This window comes from Aythya ferina, assembly GCF_964211825.1.
Source record: "Aythya ferina genome assembly, chromosome: 3".
NCBI lineage: Eukaryota > Metazoa > Chordata > Aves > Anseriformes > Anatidae > Aythya > Aythya ferina.
In genome coordinates this window covers 38,271,066-38,289,571 of record NC_140298.1, presented here as the reverse complement: position 1 = coordinate 38,289,571, position 18,506 = coordinate 38,271,066, and the positions used below count along the sequence as shown (strand labels likewise).

The following is an 18,506-nucleotide window of genomic DNA, read 5'->3' as shown; positions in this document are numbered from 1 at the left end:
TTTGACAAACAATGAAACATGCAGTAGAGTTTACAAAACACATTCTTTCATTGTGGAGCCAGCAAACAGGTACTGGAGGAAGGTGTCTGTTAATACATAACTGGTTCTTTATTTGTGTGTAAAGTATATATATATATATATATACTTTATATATATATATATATATATAAAGTATATATATATATACTTTACACACAAATAATATATATATATTTTATAAATATATATATTATATATTATATATATTACATATATATTTATATATATATAAAATTTATATATATATATTATATATATAATATATATATTATATATATTTATATATATATATAAAGTATATATATACTTTACACACAAATAATATATATATATTTTATAAATATATATAAATAATTTATATATATATACATATATATATATATATAAATTGTCAACTGGTTTATTGAATGGTTTGGTAGAAAGGTACGTAAATGCAGATTGGATTTTCTACAATACCTTCACTGAGGGCTCAGATGAGTTTGGGTGATAGACCAAAGCAATATGATCATCTGAACTGATTTCTTGTTAGAGAAAGGCAACCTTGCTCATGAAATCCCCCTTTGCTTGCCTCACTCCAACACCGTGTATTTTTCATGCACAGATGATCACTGACTGATCACATTACTTTCTGGGTATCTTCTGACTGCGGTTCAACCTCAGAAACAAAAAGGAGCAAAGGAAAGCTGACAAGTCCATTTGCTTTATGTGACTTCCCATTTCAGTCACACAAGAAAAGGCCTTGCCTTTTTAGCCTGGGCAGCTGATGCCTGGATTTTCTCTTCATATGTATTCTCTGAAACTAAACTGTGGACTTGAGAGGAAACAAGCTTAATATACCATGTGCTTCCTATTTGTTGAAGGTATCAGTGCTAGAGCTCCCTTGGCATGCTAAAATGTGAACATTTTTACAGTGTAACAGATTATGGAAGCTGCTCTTGATAAATTCCAGTAACAGCATTTTACACTCCACGTGCTCCTTTCTGTGAATGACAGATTGCCATATTAGGTCTCTAAAGAAGTTCCTGACAAGGGTGATTCAGCACATGAAGAAAGTCGACCATGTGTCTAGCTCAGAGTCTCTATATTCCTTAATATATTTACTCGGGACTGCAATGTTGTTCTCTCCAGTGTACCAGAGCGAAGAGAAAACTGTTCAGCATGAGACACCCCTTCACACCACTAGGTCCTCAGCTGAAATGAATCTAAAAACAAGCATATGGATGTATTTATCTCTCCTCCGCCCCTGATTGGTCCTAAAACTGTATGAAAAAGATAAAGTTCACTGCATTTTTTACTTTTGGCTGGGCAGTAGGGACCATGGGAGATAGGCTTGGGTAGATGATGTGCTTGGTGGGAAGAAGGTTCTAGAGATTAAGCAACGTGCCTAGTAACTACTGGAAACCTTTATGATGGTGCTGTATGCTATATTTGATGCTGCTTTATGATGGTGCTGATGCTGTATTCTGAAGGTGGTTTTAGTAAAAGTCAGTTCAAAACCTTGTCCAGTAGGATTCTGCCAGGCATGGAAATCGCTGCTGGTTTTCAGCGGATATTCAGTTTATTTTTCAATGGATATTCAGTGGAACTGATGGAAACAAAGTTTGAAGACATAAATATATAATTGTTTGTGATTGACTAAACACTGAAAACGTGTATCATTAGCTGTTAAGTGCTCTCTAAATACAGCACATAGATTTTGTTGTAAATACTGGAAACATTGTGCCTGATTTAGAAACATTAAGAATAACCCAAGCATTTCTCAAATGCCCATTTATAACTTTGCTCAGATCTCTGTTTTGTGGTTTATTTTTCATCATTCAAGGTGAACACATGAGATTCCATTTCAAGTTTTAACTTAATAGCTTCATTTAAGAAAAAGGAGAAAAACAATGTTATATGAATTAAATGTCACATATGATTTGGCAAATCACTTTCAGGAATTCCATAAGGAAGAGCAGGAAAAAAAAAACACAGTTGCAAAGTTAGAAGCAACAACAAATAGTGCCGTTACCATCTAAAAGCACCCACTTTTCAGTCAGACTTGGCTGGTGAAATGTAGAAGCTTAATGTGGATTACACTTTTTAAATCTTTCAACATCAAAAAATAGAAGAGATGTAGTATGTTTTTATTTCAGAGTACTTTGCATGCAATCTCAAGATAAATGGTAGAGACTGATTGTTTTTGTGCCCGTGCCAAACATTGTCATTAGGTATTGCTGTTTTGTTTCATCAGCCAGATGAACTTACACAGGGACATCGATCAGGTACCTACATTTAAAAGAACACACTGTCAAATTAGTGGATAGAAAGAGCACATTAGGAGAGAGAAATTATCTGGTGAAAGATTTAAAGACTGACTCACTTGTGTTTTGTTTCATTAAATGTGGGGTAGTCCCCTTTCATTTTCCATTTAGCACAAACATTTGCAGACTCCATTAAAATATCAGTTTTGTAACAAACTAGCTGGCTCAGGACACACATAAGCCTCCTTGCAAAAAGCACAGTTCCCCTTCTTACAGATTCTAGATGACTTTAAAATTTGGGGCCCCGAGCTGAACAACCCTACTGGCTGTCTTGGAGTTCACCTGTATACTCCTGTAGTTCACAGTGCTGCAAAGCCACCCGATGTGCTGCAGGGGGCTGATGGCTGCTTCTCCAAAGGGTTGGTATGAGGAGGGGATGCACAGCCCTTGAAAGGACACAGAATATGTTCTAGGACAACACACATGCATGCACAAAAGTAGGAAAACTGTCTAGCTATTGTTTTCCCTTCTTTTCTCTGAGATGCTCGTGGAACATAATCTTGATTCTCATACTTAGGGTCAAGGGAGCAACTTGTGGTTATAATGGAGGGGTGAGTAGCAGGTTGGGGAGTGGGGGCACACAGAAGTTAGAGCAGATCCAAAGGAGTAGAGAAAAGAAGAACAGGGATTAAAAAAATCAGAACATATAACTGTCAGCATTTAATCTTTATTTTGGTAACACTGGATAATGTTGATATTTGTGTTGGCTAAAAGCCGTTGTTCTTCAAAAGAGTTTTTCAAAGACAAACAAAAAATCCCCAAGCTACTTGTATTCTGTGTCTTTTAAGCCTTTGTCTTAGTGGCAATTTCTTAGTGTCTTTTTATCACTTTTTTTTTTTGTTTGTTTTGTTATATACAGTTATTTCTAGACATAAAATAATTTCACTTTATCTTTGATAATTTTACGATATCTGTTTTTTTCTGTGTATGCATTTATACATATGTCCAGAACCCAGTGGATCCTGGAGCCCACCTCCATCCTGCACAAGGCACCAGGCCACTGCAGGCTCAGGCAAGAACTACACAACTCAGGCACCTCTGTGCATTGTCATCTTGGTGGCAAGTGCTGAAAGGCTCTTACTTGTTCTTGTGAGAATCCCCCAAGGCACAGTGTGTTGGAAGAAGCATTTAGCTGTAAATAGGGTATTTTCCCACATGTGCATGCCTGTTTGCTGCTGAGTAGCCAGACATTATTGCTTTGTTGCAAAGCCATAGTCAAGGAGCACAACAAATCATTAAGTGCTTCTGTTGCACCCCAAAGCTTGGTAGTACCCAGACAGTTGCCTCCCCAAAGCCAGACTTTATGGCTCAAACACACACGTTGTACAGAAAGTGCTCTGTATAAACTGTCAGCTTTGAAACCAAACACTTCCACACCTAGCCTACACTGTAAATCAACCTTTGGTACTACTTTCCAGTCAGCTCCATTACACAAGTAGTTTGATTTAATTCAAATGTTTTATGGCAGTGATGTATTTTAGCTAAAATGGTATATTTGCATGGAGTGAGGGATAAAACAGGACATTTTTATTCATGAAGTGAAAGGCTACAAGATGGTACGAGACAGGTATACGAGTGCAGGTGCAGTACCAAATCCTTACCTGGGTGTCTCAGTACCTATGCTTGGTGTCTTGATTCCCTCATGTTCAGATCTGCAGCAACCCCACAATGTATCAGAACTTCCTTTGAAGGCTTTCACTTTTCATATATATAAAAAAACACATTTCCATTAATGTATACAAAATTTTGCGCTAGGTCTTCTGAGAGTGAAAAGAGCCAGCACCCAAGCCTACTGTACCATCTTTGTTTCCCAGAAATAATAATTCACTATTAAAATTATTAAAGAGTAAATGGCTGAGATGCATAAGTTCAAAATGGAAGTATTTCCTTTGATTGTTTAAAAATCTTTGCTTTAATTGGAGTCACATATATTTTTTTTCCTTTTACAATTTTGAATGCTGCATCTTACCATATGTGAAATGTTTCTTAAAGGTGTCAAAGTGACTTGTCATGGGTTTGGAATGAGAACTAAATTAAATGTCCATACTGCAGCATACTTATATAAATAATGAGATACTCCAGTATAAACCATTCATTTGGCAGTCATTTCTACATCAGCAACTACTAAGTGCTATAGAATTCCTGCCTAACTGACACATGCAAAGAAAATCAGGAAGGAAAATGTGTGTGTATGTGTGTATTTTATAGAAAAAGACAGCCTCTTGTATTCCATTGCCATGAAAGTATTTCTAACGTTTTTGGAAATAGTGCAAGAGGTTTAAGAAAAATCTCTGGATTCACAGCAGAATGCTGGAGCATTCAACTGCCTCAAACCGCACTCCAGAATTTGTTTCCATAATTTAGAAACAGAGAGGGTGGAAATGGTTAACAAAGTCATTAATGAGTGCCTAGAGTGATTTATTATGGGTGATATAGTTTCTTTGCTTTTAAGAAAAATATATTATATAAAAATTCTTCATAAAATAAGAATTCTTTCCTGTTGTATATTGCACAGAATTTGCTTTATTAGTGTATTATATCACCACATTGCCAGGTCTGGTATTTCTCATACAAATGATGTTTCAAAGTGCTAACAAAGCTTGTGAAGTGCAGTGCAAACCATGTTAGGAATAAAGCTCATACAGAAAGACAACAGTAGCAAAGATCCTTCTTGCTGGGGTTCTGGAGATAGTTAACACTGTAGGACCCTTTTATTTTTCACAAGCTGCACAAGCTCGTGTCACTCTAGACTAACAATAACCAAAACTTGATACTGGATATTTAGAACCAATCTTTCTAACAGCCTGACTGTTTTAGGCCAGTTTTTAGGTTCCAAGTCTTTCTCATGCGGAGATACGTGCAAACATAATTTGAAAGAACTGGTGGTCAGTGAACCTGGTTGTCTAGGTGGATTTTGTCTCAAGAAGCACCAGGTATCTGTTAAAATAGCATCCAGATTTGTTGGCAGCAGGTCTAGGGACTGATTCTGTACCTATTGAAGGGAGTGCTCCAGGTTCCCAGTCTGCCGGAGGCGTACAGTCTGGCACAAAGTGACCATGGACCTTTCTTACTAGTAGGGTTTGATGGGTTTAAGTCTGTAACATGATAGTTGGGATGTGACAGGGAACTTTTGCTGGCACCAGACATGGAGTAGCTGTCTATCTGTCCTTATATTTGCACATGATTCATCTTCAAAAACTTCCACCAATGCTTTGAATGATCCCTGAAATCTCTCAGGATTAAGAAATTAAAAAACCCAAACTATTCCAATATTTGTATATGCTGTGGTGACTTAAAAGATTAATATCATTTGGCAAATGATGGTGTCAAAGTTCATAAATGTAGCTAATGGGTATTCAGCATGTAGCTTTTCAAAGGCTGCTCCATGTTAATACAGAAGTGTTTCTAAGTAATTTATGGGCACAATACTGTTAGCTTCAAAACTATAGTCAGTTATGTGAAATCAAAAACTTTCAACAAATAACTTGATCTAGTGTCAATCTTCATTTAATCATGCAAAATAAGACTGTTTTACATTTTCGTTGCAACCAATTGCTGAAGCTTACAGGCAGAAAGCAAAAGTTGTGCTACACTCTTTACAACCCCATTCTCAGTCTGTCATGAAGATAAAAAGTCTGTCTTTCTGTGGTGGAGTATGACGGACAGCAGAGCCCCAGCAAAGGGTAATGGTGTGCCTCCTCCACCCACCCATGATCTGGGTTACACCTATAGCATACAGAAGTACATGATGGCAATGAACTTCCTTAGCAAAATATATGTCTGTCCTGTAATACAATATTTTTAAAGGTGTTTAGGCATCTTATTCTGTGTAACGGTATACAGGAAGTTCAGGCTTCCCAAGATGAGTCTAAAACATTAGTTACTGTTTCTTGCAGCCACGTTGTTAGCCAGGCACCCCAGACTATTTGAGAGAATAAGAACATGGAATTTGACTAGTTGTTAATCTGTACTCTAGAGGTATATTGGAAAAGCAAATATTCACTTCTTACATACTCTTCAACACCCTTCCAATAACAGCAGGACTTTTTTCCTTCCATCTGCTGGGGATAATTTACTGACAGCTTATTGCTCACTTGGCCATGGGTTGTGTAGATTTCATTAATTAAACATCTATGTCTGTAAAGATTTTAAACTTGTATGAAGCAACAAAATTGCTCTGAGCTTTTTGCTTAAAATCCTCTCTGACAAGCAGTCTCACTAAGTATTTCCTGAGCTAAACTCTGCTCTTCTGGCTTAAGAATATGTATCAATAACTCAGGGGTACAAACGTGCCAAGGGGTTGCAATTATCCTCAAAACAAACACTGCAAAAAAAAAAAAAGACACAAGTTAAGTCATAGAAAAACATGATTAAGGCACTCCAATTTACCTTGTCCAATAGTGACTCCATTGAATAATGATATATTTATGATGAATGAATAGCAGAATTTGAAGCCTAATTTTTAAAAACTGCTTAGCTTTTTTTTTTTTTTTTTTTTTTTTTTCCCTAACAGTGTTATGACTCTGGGTGGAATTAAAACATAACTAGAACTATGTTGCACAATCATGTTTTAAGCAGATTCATCTCAGAGCATGATAACCACAGCCTCAGAGAAAAAGCCTTCCAAGCTCCTGCTGCCTATGCCTCACTAAATAAAATGCACGAACACAGCAAGTGCGACAGCTGTGGCAAGGACTGTTACAGGATACCGAAGTGCTCAGAACCTCTGCTCCACCTACAATTCTTCTAAAAATGGGCCAGATAGTTCCTGTTTCTGAGACTTTTGGGGTAAGAGATGAATGGGAAAAAGATGGATTATGTATTGGCTACTAATTCCATCACTGCAGAGAGGTGAAAGTCAAGTAAAATTTGTTAGTTTATTACAGTAATAGTCTTTTAATGTATTACACTCTGAAGACTTTTTCAAGTCCCAGAGCAATATTTTGATTTATTCATATGAAAAAAATGCAATCTAAGAATGCTGATGGAGATCTAATATTTTCTAGTATTAGCATTTTTATTTTAATGCAGCCCTTCTTTCCCCCAACATTTTATTTTTCCATTATTTTTAACTAGGTTCTCACTGTATTTCAAGTACATTTAAAATACAGAAATGGCAAAAACTGCATGCCAAGACTGGTCAAGATGTCACAGAGATACAAAATCCCACATCCACCCACACTCCATGTCTAAGCTATTGTATTTTCCATCCAACACATACATACACACACACAGAGTCAAACACTCATGAAATCTGTAACATGCTGAGAAGTTCTTAAATTAATAAATCAGATATTGAATAGAATAGAATAGAATAGAACAGAACAGAACAGAATAGAGTAGAATAGAATAGTGTGGCATTGTGTGGCATCGCGTGGCATGGCTTGATGTGGTGTGGCATAGCGTAGACTAGTTCAGTTAGAAAGGATTTGATCTCACTGAGTCCAACTGCCTGGCTACTTCAGGGCTAACCAAAAGCTAAAGCATGTTATTAAGGGCATTATCCAAACGTCTCTTGAACGCTGACAACACTTACTAAACAGCAACAGTTACCCTGGCTTCCCCTTGGCTCTTAATGTACTTCATAGTGCCACTTAGAAAACAGTGGTGGTGTCAGATTCTCAGTGCCAGAAGAACAGGAGAAGAGGCTCAGAGTAAAAAGAAATGTGGCTGGGGTTGCAGAGCTGGCTTGGACAGTGGGCCAAAACTTGCTGTACTGGACACTATATGGTGATGATAGCCCCTTTGGAAGATTTTGTTTTGTTTTGTTTTTCATGCTACAGAAGTACTCTATGCCCTTGCCTCAGATGCTGAGAGCTTTCTGAATCCTCTCAGGATCATTCTCCACCTCTTAGGTAGACCTTAGAGAAGTTTACCATACAGAAATGCAAACTTACATCCCCACCACTCAAAACTCCTTGAATGGGAGCCAAATGATGTGCGATCATGAGAAAGAGAAACTGATCCATAGCTATAGTCAGGGTATGCTCCAAGATCACTTCTACACACACAAATATTTACTTCCAAGAGAAGCGGAGATATACATTCTGCAAGACATCACATTACTTTCCAGTACTTGTAATCACCTGATCAGTGTTGTTGATCTGATAGCTGCCTGAAGTATAGGTTACAATGAGTTATCACACTTTTCTGGCAGCACTGAGTGGAGGGAAAAAGCAGTAAGAGAAATGATCTATAGTCCTCAATTTCATGAACTTGGAATAGTAGATAAGAGGCAGATCCATTATTTCCATCTGCAGAAGGTAGCCATCTTATATCTCCATGATCTTTACTGCAGATAAAGGTGAAGTAAATCTCTTGCCTTACAGAAAGCTCTCTGTCCCCTTGTTTCTGAGCATAAGCTCCCCTGGCAGCATAACAGGCACAATATTGAAAAAAGCAGACTTTTATTAATGCCTCCCAAAGAGAATATGCATTTAATCATATACTTCATTTTAAGTTTGTGCCTGAACTTCAATCACTTTCTAAGTTTGGATGTTAATGAAAATGCTTTGTGGGATCAAGCCAGTAATTCATAAGCATATTTATAGCTATTATTTCCCAATTCACTCAATTTCCAACCAATTCTTATTGGCAAAAAGAGGCACAGGGTTTTCTGTCACAGCTAGATTTACACAACAACAAAGGTCTCCCTTCAGTTCCTCTCCAACAGGATTGGATTGATTAACTATGCTACTATTTATATTTCCTTACCTGCCAAATATATGGCAATGCAGAAATAGGAAAAATTATCCTGATGTGAACATGTGGACAGCAAAGAATGCCAGAACAAATATCATCCCTGAATATGTAATAATTCCCATTTCATTTTGTTTCAGGACACTATAATTCAAGATGCATCTCCCAGACAAACAAAGAAAATGCCAGTTTCTAATTCAAATTGTCCATTTCTTAAGAAAATACTTTGAACATTTACCAGAAAATAGTTTTGCTTGAAAAGTAAATTACACCATTTTATTTTTTTTCCCCCAGAAGGGTCAGATTTGCCTAAGGGGAAGCGAACAGTGGATTTTCAGAAAGGTAAGTAAGGCAAGATGAAGACAGGATATTCTGGGGTACCTTAGGATCTTGTTTTAGAATTAGGGTTCCAAACTAAAAGTACAAACTTTTACTTGTGTTATGAACATAACAGAGTTGAGGAACATAGGCTACTGAGATACAATGCATATTATTTTTGGTTTCTTTTCAATTAGATGTTACATGTGGAGAAATGCTGAAGGCTGCCAGTGAAGGAGGGAAAAGAAAATGATACTCTGTGTTGGAAAGGCAACTGTCTTCTCAATTTTCCCATCCCTTACTGTAATTTTACATTCCCGTCATTGATGCTCTAGATATGCACCTGGGAACTTTATGTATTAACTTGTTATTATGGATCTTTCAATTACAGTGAAACCTTGCTATGGATGTACACAAGAAATTGAGGCAAGCAATGACAAAAAATTGAAAGTTCCATAGCCATTTCCCTTGAGATTTCACAGTGATCATTTAAATAGCAAGTAAATATGTTTTTCTGATAATTGCAATATCAGTAACATCCTCAGAAACTGGGACTGAGATTAGAGCTGAGGTTTCAGATGTGTATTGCAGAGGGAACATGATTACCTATTTGCTATGTATCCCAACCTCATGCAAAAAATCTGAACATAGTTAATACTGAAAAAATCGTAGATAAGAGTTCAAACCAAATCCTAAGAGCAAACACTGGACTTTGAATGGCTTGGAGCAGAGCTCAGAGCAATATTTCATACTCACATCTTATACCCATGGAGGATGAAATCAAAAACCTGTTTCATATTTTCTTTGAATTATGAGAGTTCAAAATCCCGATCATAACTTTGCTGTTCTGTAGATATATATTCATTGGCATTAGCATTTCTGAATGGATTAACTCAGCCATTGTGAAAAACAGATTCTGCAGTTTATTTAAAGATAAGCATGAGCAGTGTCAGGTCAATCATTTTGGAAACTTTCCAGTAGAAAAGGTTCACTCATGGAAACTAAATGTTCTGTAGAAAACCTGTGAATTTGATGAGTCTATTGAAAGGAAGCCAGCAGGCAGCTGACCAAAACTTGACAATTTTTCTCAGTTCACGTAGCTTTCTTTTCCCTCCCAGGCAATACCAGCCTCCACGGCCTCACGTGGCTCTGCAGAAGGACTGAGAAAAAGCAAAGAGTGTTTTGGACTTCTGGAGAGCACGTTTTTTTTTCTATTGCTCCACAAACTCACACTGACGGTACTTGACTGTCCCTCAGGTGAAGTACTGTAGAAGTCTTGCAAGTATTTTCAACAACAAACATGAAATTTTCCTTTCAAAATGTTCTCTGTTCTCCCATGAGGAGATATTCATTCGTAACAGGTATTTTTGCTTTGCCAAAACTCTACCTCAGAGGTCGCTTAGTGATGCAAAAAGAACAGTCTGGAGGTCGCCGAGGTCTGTGAGTGTACTGCCAGGATGAGACCCAGTGGGGAAGGAAAGCTCAGTGTCTGCTCCAGCTTCTCACCACACGTGGGGTTGGGGCAGGCAGGTCCTTGGTCTGGGGCCAGTTCCTGTCCTGCCGAAGAGGTTTGAGGGCAGAGCCATAGGGTTTATTTGTGTACCAGAGAGAACTGCTCAGCAGAGGCTACCGACTGTTTCACAGGCCTCCTGGAAATAAGCGTCAGTAGTTACTGAGCTATGCTAGGTATGACCTCGTGACCTAGCAGTGGAAGGCTTTCTATATAAACCATTTACTAAAGCAAAATTATGCCACAAGAAGGAATAGGCTGATTTTTCACCACCTCTATTTATTATAACCATTATTAACTTGTTCCTTGATAACTTGATTTATGAAGTTTGTGACAAATTGCTTGCTTAATTGAAATATGTCAGGTTTCTAAATATTGAAGTTAATTATTCCTCCTTTTCTAGTGGAAACTGACCTTTAATTGGGCAATATTAATCCACATATTGTATGAATTATGTGAAATATCATTTTCATTGTAGAGAGAAGCATGCATGTGTTATTGTAGTGGAGTACAGTTACATAATTATTTTTAATTTAGGATATCAGTTTAATTAAATACTTGCAGAAACCAAGCTTTTTCAGGAAATTTGCAATTACAATCAATTTGAATGTACAGCTACATTAATATGGTGACAAGCCCAATAATAAAAACTAACTAAGAAATTATGGGCAGGTGCTGAACAGATGTGTAAATAGAAGGTCTCTGCATGGAACTTTGTTATATATCATTTTGAAAAAAAAAAAAAAAAAAAAAACACCAAAAAAAACCACCCCACCCTGTTATCCATATCCAGTCATATATGCAGTTATAATCAGTCAGAAAAAAAGTTAGTTCTTTGAGTTTAGATAAATCATTTAAAAATGTATATGGCACTTATGCTTTCATTTTCTGTTTCTGGAGAGAAAGTCTAGTTGATTGAAGACTGCTGCTCTACTGTACTCAAAGGGTCTGCCGCACTATTGAAATATATTCTTCTTTCAACACATTTATGATGAGTGGGTTTTGAGTTTGGAATGGTTTAACAGTCAAAACAATTCACATTCCATATTACAAGTTGAGCTTTATTTAAAGAAGGGGGGGGAAGCTAAGACTAGTTTAGAGTTGTTTGCTCAAGTTATCAGATTGCCAAAAGCCCAATTCAGTCTCCAAATAGTTGGAAAACAATGAATTTGCATTACTACTGTGAATTGCTTTTAGGTAGATGTAAAGTTTCTTTCTTTCTTTTTTTTTTTTTTTTTTTTTTTTTTTTTTAAGACAGTATATTAAAATGCACTTTTTCAAATCTTCTATTTTTGTGTGTGATCTCTTATTGTGCAGTATTAGAAACAATCACATCTGTTAAGTTAAACTGAAGAAATTTCTATAACATTCATACAGAAATCTCAAGGCAAAATTGTCACCTAAGGCAAGATGCACATGAACCATCCTCCTGGTTGGAAAGGAATCCTCTAAGCCTTGTAGTGGGATTGAACAATGCCTAAAGTAGCCATGTCTAAACTAGAAGTATGTCTAAACCAGGCTTCTACAGGAATTAGATGCTTAATTCAAGGCCACAGAGGTGTGCCTTCCTTTCTGCAAGGTTCACAGCTCTAAAAGGAATCCCAGTGACCAAGATGGGCCCTTCCCAAGCAATACAGGAGGAGAAGAAATCTAGGATAGTTACTATCCAGGAGCTCAGTGCTCAGGATAGTAACTCCAGCTGTTGACACTATGGAAAGCTGCAAGAGACAGCTGGAGCTGTGCACCAGTCACTTTCTTATCCCACCATGTGCAGGGTCACTGTGTTATATCTGGAAAGGGGGTAACAATTGCCACAGCTGGGGAGAGACTAATAATGAAGAAATTCTAGTGCTGCTCTAATAAAACCTGTCTGGACAGATTCCACTCTGCTATTTTATTTGTAAAAGGTCAGATTTTAAAAGTGCAAACTTGTATTCCAAATGCACTATGAAATTTTTCAGGTGGAGAAGGATAAGAATTAGGGATTAGACCCTTGCATCCCGCTTACCTCTGTCACTGAATAGTCCCTCTGGGTCACATACATGGCAGTGAATTTTGTACTGTGTGCTGGTATAGTACTCTTCTATACTACCACATGGCAACAGTCAGCCGGCAGCTAGCATTAGAGCAGAAAGGTAACACCTCTAGGTATAATAACATTGACCTTTCCTTCAGCTCCAAACCCTGAGATACTCCAAGCAGTCTGTAGGAAATGAAAAAGGGAGCAGTATTTGCTTCCTAGGAAGAATGAACAAATTCAAATAAATAGGGAGGACAGAACCACCAGAGTTTTACTGCACAATTTACACAATGATTTTGTCTTTGTCAGGTGAGCATCTGATGGTTAGTCAAACTTTAAATAGGACTTGTGAGAAAATGATGACTGAAGGAGTTGGTCTTGTATGAGGTCTGGATTTTTTTTAATACATAGAGCACAACAATACAGGGTATAAAACAAACCTTATGTTTCCACATGGAGAGATTTTACTTGTCCTTCTCAACTTTTCCCCTTCCCACCAAAAAAAGCTGTGATTCCCTGCACCCCCATATCCAGCCACGTACGCTTTCTCCTAGCTGAGCTTGGATCCCCTTTGCAGCTGCTCCTATAACCTCCCAGTTCTTCCATGCTCCATGTCTGAAGAGGCAAAAAAGGAGATTTCAGAAGAAAGGTTCATGCCACAGGTGTAAAGAAATATGAGTAAACTCACCCCCAGTGGCAGTGCAGAGATGGCCTTCATGACCCACATTCATTAGTACCAGCACCAGAAGAAGGACTGCCACTTCAGAGCCATGCTGAGCTGACCTGGCAATATCCCTGCCAGGCTACATCTGCAAATGTGCACAACTCCAAGGCACACTGGGTTAATGTTAGGACAGGATTTTTTTGCTACTCAATCTTTGCAACACGGGCTGGCACAGATCTGACAGTAGGTGCTAAAGTTGCTTTGGCCCCCCTGAAAGTCTATTAGTGACAAGACTGCTTGTGTCCTCTGTTGCCTCAGCAGGGAACCAAGTGCCTCCAGCTGCATTTTTGCTGTGTGGGAATTGTTCGAGCTCACTACTGTTTCCACAGTTGCTAAAGGAAAACCTGTAGCTAAATATGAGGGTAAGAACACTTTATAGATATGGGCATATGGCAGTCAAGCTGCTACCCAGCAGCTTCCATAGTTATGTGGCACCTTATGTTATCCAAAGCACTTGGAATTTCTTAGATAACAAAAGCTAACGAAGATAGCTATTATAGCTTTGTGCTGCACTTGCTTCCTGATAGAGTTGCCAATCCAGCCCTTTGAATTCTGTGCCAGCAGCTTTGACACAAGTGAAAGAGCAAGCTGTGCTTTTAACAGATGCAAATGCTTTGGTTGCAGTGATCACTGCTTTTTCAAAATCATTATCACATATGTAGGATTACAGATGCATACTTTTTTGAAGCAACAATGTTCAGCCAACAGGAGCAACATTTTCATAGCACCAGCAAATTTTTAAGGGGCAAAAGCAACTGGCATTATCTAGCAACTATTTAGCTCTCCCACAAGTGCTTGTACTGAACAGAGATACACGGCATGTGGTTGGCACTGTTGGAAATCTTCCATACTGCAGCCACCATGCTACACCACCAACAAGCCATGTTGTTGAATTTCGGGGAATCTGCAGTCTTCTCTGATTACAGGGGAATAAAGACAAACAAAACAGAGTTGTACATAAAATTACTGGCTTAGACATTCTAGTTTTGAGAACAGTTCATCATTTAGCCTTTTTACTCTATTTTTCCATGTTTTCCATGCCTTTTAGTCTATGGTACAGCTTCTTAAAATAGTGTGAAGTTTCTTTCTTTGCTTGAACAAATTTATCACAATAGTACAAGAATTTGATACCGTCTATTTGGTTCTTTTAATGGCAATTTCAGCAGCAGCAGGTGCATGGAAAAGTCATTACATCTATGAAGGCGACAAATATAATCCACAGATACTGTTGTGCATGAGACTCTCTTCCACCAAAAGATAATGTCAGTTTTCTTTTGTCATCAAATATGTACAATGTTAATTCTAAGTCTTTGTTTTGCACAGACAGAATCTAGCAAATCTTGGTACCATATGCTTTTCACTAAAGAAAGTAGTCCAGACTTTATAAGGCCTTAACTCTAGAATTGTGTGCTAGGCTTTAAATTACATATAGCATGGCATCCCATACAAGTGAAAGTTATTCTGAGAAACCAGGAAGGCTCTGTTCTTCTACTGAATAGGAGCAGGTTTCAGAGTAATTCCTTAATTACACACACATTCATGGTTAAAACCAACCAGGAATGGATCAGGAAAAGCTATGCAAAAAAACTGGTGGTGTTTTTTTTTTTTTTTTTTTTTGGTTGGTTGGTTGACTGGGAATGGGAAAAAATATTTTTCTGTCATGTTTTTGAAGATTTTTTAAAAATGAAAAAAAAGATGGAAGCTTGTTTTAGGGTAAACAAACAAACAAAAACAACCCCTCCCCCAAAAACAAAGAAACCCAAATCCAAAAAACAAATTAGTTGCTTTAATTTCAGTTAACCATTTCTCAGCCTTCCTCCTTCCCACAAGCTTTGCCTTCTTTCCTGCAGCAAATGCAATGTAATGAAGTAAACACAGATTCTTCAAAACATACTTTGTGGTAGGAAAAGAAAAAGGGGGAGCAGGAAAATTTTACTGTGCTGTTGGAGAAAATCCATATAATAGGATACAAAGACTGAGTCTTTGTCAGAGATTTTTCAGCTTCACTTTCAAGCTGCCATCTCCAAACGTGTCACTTGCAGACCAATGCATAAAGATATAAAAATGTTTCCCCATAATTTATTTCTCTTTCTATAGTGAGGACACTGTCAGCTCCTTAGTGACTCTTCTGGCTCAGGTCTCTAGCAGAGCAAAAAAACATTTTCCTCTTCCTTTCTTGCTACAAACAAACAAATAAATAAATAAATAAATAAATAAATAAATTTAGACTGAACATATGAGGTGCAAAATAACTCTGACAGAAGTGGAGGATTTGTCCCTAAAAAAAAAATAAAGAAATAAAAAAATTCTCCCTGAGCCTTATGCTTTTACGCCATCCACTAAAGTTGGACTTGATCTTTGTTGGTCCCTTCCAACTGAACTATTCTATTCTATTCTATAAGCAGATGAGAATCTTTTCAGGGTTCTCTTCTTCAATCATATCACCAAGTAATTTAATATTTTTTCTGTCATTTTCTCACTCACTACAGAGCCCATTGACTAATCTGCTATCAAAATCTATACCAGCAGCATATGGGCTCTTTCACTGTATATGCACTCCATCATTGTGGACCCTCCTTAGCTGTGTCATTCTTACATCACATCTCAGAGGAGGTGACAACAGTGAGTATAGGTGATGAGCAGGAGGCTGGCTCAGGAGCCATCATTCTTGTTCCTCTGCCAGCAGAGATATCTATGGGTGCACAGTAGCCAAGACAGACCCACATTTTAAGCCATATAGGGCTCAAAACAAGCTTGTAATCAGAGGACTCACATTTAGCTTTAGAAGAATCCATCATATCACATCTCTGCTGAAGAAAAAGAAAAGAAAAAGGGAAGAGAAGAGAAGAGAAGAGAAGAGAAGAGAAGAGAAGAGAAGAGAAGAGAAGAGAAGAGAAGAGAAGAGAAGAGAAGAGAAGAGAAGAGAAGAGAAGAAAAGAAAAGAAAAGAAAAGAAAAGAAAAGAAAAGAAAAGAAAAGAAAAGAAAAGAAAAGAAAAGAAAAGAAAAGAAAAGAAAAGAAAAGAAAAGAAAAAGACTCCAACTGAGCCATTTTGGGGCTCCAACAGAACTTGTTCCCCAACCTTCCCCTAGGGCATTTACCTATTAGACAAGACAAGCATCTAAACCAGCTTCTGATCCTCTAAAATGCTCACTATGTATTGTAACATGAGGGTATCTGGCTTACAAAAATGTATTAGGTAGGGCTTTCAAGCTCCAGAGGACAGACAAAATCCATTACTAGATTATTTCTATCGTTAGACCAACATCTGGCTTTCAGCTTCTCTCATGACAGCACTGTGGTTGGGGTGCTACCTCAACTTGAATTTTCATAAGTTACACTGTTCAGTGATTTATATCAATCTGCTTTTAATCACATTGTGCCAAAATTAACCAACCGTAATTACCACCCAGGGCAGGCTGTCTTCTGAAAAGGACATAAATGAGATGAGGACATAAGTGAGATTGGGGCAGGATGCAGATGTATAGCTATGAAGTGGAAGAGCAATCTGTGCACTAACTTGGCTTCTCCCCGATTATGCAAGGGGCATGGCAGTAATGGCAGGAAAGGGAAACTGAAGCATCCAGGACTTCATCTTTTCCCCTCTACTCCTCTTGATTTTCATTCTGTATATTTTCAGCTGCAAGGAAATGGAAACATTTTTATTTTTGTTTCACTTCTCAAGTACTCTATTAACAGTTCAAAATGTAACTTCAAATCTCAAACAAAGCACTTCCTCTCTCTTCCTCACATAATTTCAGTTTGTCAGCAAAAATACACCCATAAACCCATCATGTTCACATATGTGCATACAGCATCCAAACCACACTGCACTCTGTGACGTGGTGAGAGCTTTTGCAAAGCTGGAGGGAGAAGAGGAATGGGATCTGAAAGGTGGGAAACCTTCCGAGCATACCATTTCCCTTTCTATGCTTCAGATCCCAAACCGACTGAATTCAGAAAGCAAGTTTCTAGCAGCCTCAGTAGATTTTGGAACAGGCTCTAATGATAGGGCTAGCAGAAGATATTTAGTTACATCAGCTTCATAATAGTTGCCAATATTTTTTTTAACTAGGAAATATTAGCAAATGCGATAACACAATGAAATGTGGTGACAATAAGAATACTGTTCATATCTTGTTCATTCAAGTTATGACACAAAGCAGAAAATACTATTAAAACCATGTGGTGATCTTTAAAGTATCTGGCTTTGTTTAAAGCTACCCTTGTTTTGTAAGATCAAAGGTAAAACAAAATCTTTACAAATCATTTTGTTAATCAGACAATGATGATACAGAGATCACTGTAAGCATGAAGAGAAGAAGCCTGGCTTTCATTCTGGTGCTGCAGAAGTGGAGGAGAAGGGAATTGGGATGGGGAAAAGGGCAGAAGAAGAGACTCTGAACACACTTTAGTGTTCTCTGCATAGACGAGTCACAAGAGTGGACTCTTGGAGGTCCTCCCTGGAGGAAAAGAATGAGGTTATCACACAGCTAGTTGGCTTCAGAGCTAAAAAGAAAACTGCCACATGAGCCCAGCCCTGAAATACAACCAGCATAGTCAGTAATCAGTAACAGCTTTCTCCTTCAGAGGAAGATGCAAGAAACCCACAGCACGTTCTCAGTAATAATTTCGATGCATGCCTTGCTATCAAGCTGTTCAAAGAGAAACTGAGGGTCCAAAGCTGTATGGCTGTACACTAAGCTGTACAGAGCTGGATCCTATAATCCCATTGATGTAGCTTCCTTTTCATATGGTCAAAGGTTTACAAGATAAAGCCTGATTTATTGTTTATGCTTCCATAATTACCTCATGGAATTTAAGCCCTTAGATCTAGCAAACACCTCCTCTAGTAACATCACACCTATTCTTTCCTCTTTCTCTTTTTCCCTCT

General features: G+C 37.8%; 2 long non-coding RNA genes across 2 annotated transcripts in view; one reads left to right on the top strand and one right to left on the bottom strand.

Moving 5' to 3' along the window:
* Positions 1–6,898: 6,898 nt before the first annotated feature.
* On the top strand, positions 6,899–11,983 carry LOC311433951. Its single transcript, XR_014691110.1, has 3 exons — positions 6,899–7,130; positions 9,336–9,383; positions 10,478–11,983. It is a non-coding gene; the product is annotated as an uncharacterized lncRNA (long non-coding RNA).
* A 5,149-nt stretch (positions 11,984–17,132) lies between these two features.
* Positions 17,133–18,506, bottom strand: part of LOC311435099 — a 56,388-nt gene continuing 55,014 nt past the window's right edge. The window contains exon 3 of the long non-coding RNA XR_014691939.1: positions 17,133–17,252. This is a non-coding gene — a long non-coding RNA (uncharacterized lncRNA). The remainder of the gene's footprint in view (positions 17,253–18,506) is intronic.